Source organism: Cupressus sempervirens, chromosome 5 (genome assembly GCF_028749045.1).
Source record: "Cupressus sempervirens isolate cs-2001-9-10 chromosome 5, ASM2874904v1, whole genome shotgun sequence".
In the NCBI taxonomy this organism is placed as follows: Eukaryota; Viridiplantae; Streptophyta; class Pinopsida; order Cupressales; family Cupressaceae; genus Cupressus; species Cupressus sempervirens.
Window position 1 is genome coordinate 762,693,248 of NC_143122.1, and position 4,050 is coordinate 762,697,297.

Sequence of the window (4,050 nt, forward strand, 5' to 3'; positions counted from 1 at the left end):
CAGTGACCTTTAAATCTAGTTGCAATAGGTGTAAAACTTGCCTTTGACCTACATTCATGTGCTTGGTGACCTTGTTTGTTGCAATTAGAATAGTTCCTATTAAACTTAGGTTTAACATAATGCATACCAATCTTTCTTTTGCAAATGTTTGTCTTGTTTTCAAGTTTTCCATAATGATAACATGTAGGTTTTCCTTTGGATTTTGTATTTCTTTTCTCTCCACTCTTGGATGATTCTCCTTCTTTAGTAGATGAATAGTGCTTGACATGTCTTAAACTTGAGGTATCACTTGGCGTCCTTGGTGATCTCATTAGTTCTTCAAAATATCTTATAGCTTCACTTATTTTATTCATCCTTTCTAGTAGTTCCTTCTCCAATCTTAACTCATTCCTCATTTGGTCACTTTGTGATCTCAGATTTGCAATCTACATGTCTTTTACGTTCAACTCCTAAATTTGCAAGCAACAATTGATTCATCATGTCCAACTAATTGTTTGTAAGCTTCTTCACATCAAATGACCTTTCTTCAAGTCTGGTAGCCATTTGTCTCTTGTCTTCTTCAACCATGAATTTGTCTTCTTTAGCTTTCTTTTTCTATTCAACCACTTCACATAGTCTTAGTGATTGTATTTCATGTTCTCTCTTCAATCCTCTGACTTCTTCATTCATGCTGATGTTCTTCTCCAATAGTTCTGCTATTATTGCATCACTTTCACTAAAATTTCCACTCTCAAACAATCCTTTGGTGTCTACTTCTTGGTAGAGCATATCATTTGTTGAATGACCGTATCCTTTCTTTTCTTTAAGGATTTCCTTAACTCCTCTCTTGTTGTCTCAAGTTGTCGCAGTATGATCTAGATGTCAATCATCTAATTCTTAATAGTCTCTCCCAACTTGTAAGCCTCCATCTACAAGATCTAAAATCTCAAGTTGTTAGAATTCTTCTAAGAGGACAAAGCTCTGATACCAATTGTTGGAAGTCTTATTGGGAAGCAAGATATGATTGGGGGGAGGGAGGGGTGAATCAAGATCTATGAAACTTTTAACTCCTTGAACAAAATAATAGATTAACTGTGTTCACTCCTAATCCATCTCATATCTTAAATCACATGCCATGTAATCATAAACTAAAATAGATCCAACTATTCATCACATCCATCAACATGAAAATAAATGCAAACACATAACATAAAATTTTTGGTTAGCCAGAAACTCTCCAAGGTGAAGGTAAAATAGGGGTGGGGATGACACCCACAAATCTTCACTACTGTAGCAATAAAGTTTGCCTATTAGGGCTACAATTTTAATCAATTCTAATGATCTATCCTATGAGGGGTTTGTTCTGTCAAAAGCTTCATAGGACTGTTAAGTCTACCTTGATTAAAGGATTAACACTTACAATGAAGTAAGCACTCTATTAGGAGATTTAACTAGGTCTGTTAGACCACTATGCTAAGAGATTTTTCCTTGATACACTGGTTAGAATGTCTTAGTACATGATCCTTCAATTTTCTCTAATAAAGCTGATTATAGATCTTCTCTCTGCCTTGTTTGAATTGATCTCCTTATCTTATTTGCTTTGTCCTACCCTAAATTGCTAGGCTGCTCTATCTAATCACTGTATCAAACTTAGCCTTCCTCACTCTATCCTTAGCTTATTCACACAATCACAATCTTCCCTTGTACACACACATTATTTAAGGGTTCAAACCCTTCTTAAATAGCCAACTGGAGAAGGTTCCAGATCAAGATCAACGATCAAGAATTCTCCCTTTTACTGCTTAGTCTTTCTAATTTTCTGATTGGTTATCTTACCTTCCTAGGGATTGATGCCCTTTGATAAAATACATAATTATCTCCTTAATTGTTTCCACAATCCATAAATATTGCATAGAAGTCATCCAAAATGATTTACATAATTGTTTGTGTCATTACAAACACATATGCCAAAACTAGTTTACTTAGCAATTAAATATCCTAATGTTTGGTCATAACTAACATTCATGTTGATCCTCAACTTTTATATGCTCGACAGATACTGACTCACTTGGCATAACCATCCCTACTTTTCTTGGCTTCCTTATCTTTTACTCAACATATATTGTGACTCGGTCTATACTAGGGTGCTCGGTAACCTAGACTTGCTCGACATGTAATGGAAATATAAATAAGTCCATGTAGCTTGATCTTCATTACATGGCTCAGTCACAATGATGACCAACCAATGTTGTGTAGATAATGACTAAGTGTCAGACACTGATAGATAGATAATAAGGCTTAGTGATCAGCAAAACACATCATGGAGCCATGGATGTAAATATACATTAATGAAGAAGATGATGGATGCCTCAATGTAGATCTCCTCCCTTGATGAGCAACAAAGTGCTAGATCTTGAAGATAAATGCTCATAAAGAATCTTGAATGCTTGATGAAATCTCACTTGCTTGAATGCTTGGAATGCTTGAACTCCTTGAATACCTTGATTGCAAAGTTTGGGTGTAGCTTGCACTTAAATGAGATATGAAAGTGTAGGATACAAAATAAAGCCTGCAAGTCTCCTTATCTACTATTTTTTCAAGTGAACAAATAATACAAGTCAATTGGAGAGAAAGAGTTAACAAATCAAAATCTTGAGACCTTTCGAGCCTCGAGCCCCACAATCATTGGGGAAGAGGTCGACTTGGGTTGACTTGTTCCAGAGAGGAAAGTAAGTAGGTCACAAAAAGCTCTAAAAGAATGTATAAGGATTTAGGAAAAGGTGGAAGAAAATAAGAGAAAGAGGGCACCAAACACAGATCCATCCATGGTCAAAGAAGTCACTATGAAATGGGTGCTAAAAGGTCTTAAAAGGCAAGTGTGTCCATCTTAAGACGATACAATAACTAGCAATGTTTTATTATGCATATGATGAGTGTAGTAGATATTGAGTTATTTTTTGTCTGGTGCATAGAGTGCTCATGGCTTGTATCCAATGTATCCAATGTAACTATTCAAACTATCGGTCCCTCTTTTGATGTTAAACTTGAGATTCTCATGCTATGTATCCAATTCACTATGTATTTTAATATACAAATATTTATTTTCTAAAGTATTTTTACAAGATGTTTATTATATTTTTATAAATTATTTTATAAGCGTATTTTATTATTATTTTAGCTAATAATTGAATTTGTAAGTTATGTAGTGATAGAGACTCCTCTCTCTCTCTCTCACACACACACACACACACACACACACACACATTAGTAATGTTAGGATCCATATAGGTGGATGATAGTTAAATTAAAGCCATGGTCTCTCCACAAAGACCTATGCTATACATATCTCACCATTTTCCATATAGTTCACTATTAACCTCATGTACTAAGGGTTAGTATCATTTTTTAAGTTTTAGGGTTAAGGTTATACTTACAATGGTGTTTAGCATTTACTTCAATGTCATTAATTAGGGTTAGGGTTTTCATTATGGTTAATATTTAGTCTTATAGTTTAGATAAGAATTTAGGTTTACACCATGCTCAAGGTAAGGATTGAGTTTAGAGTTTGGTTTACAATCTTTCTTAGGAATACAACTAAATGTTTGGTTAGAGTTAGAGTTTTAGTTAGGGTTTTCAATAAAGTTTAGACTCACAATTATTGTTATTGCTAGCATAAGGGGTACATCATTGTTAGTATTATGGTTGTGGTTAGGCTTAAGGTTAGATCTAAGAATATGGTCATTTTTATGGTTAAAGTTAGGATTTTTGTGTAACGATTTTTTAAATTAAGAATATTAGTTTTCCACAATCTATAAGAACAATTAATGACGTTTAATTTTTTAATTAATCAACATGATAGCAGCAATGTCAAATGGATCTTACTAGCTGAAAACAAGAGAAAGAAAAGAAATATAAATATTTAAATTTATTTTGTAAAATTGTCAAATTTGAACAATAGTTTTTTAATTAAAAAAAAAAACAAAAAAAAAACAAGATATCAAATGGTCCACAGTTTTTTCATTTTCGGTACCTCATCACCAAACACAACCTGAAAATCCATTAAATATTAAT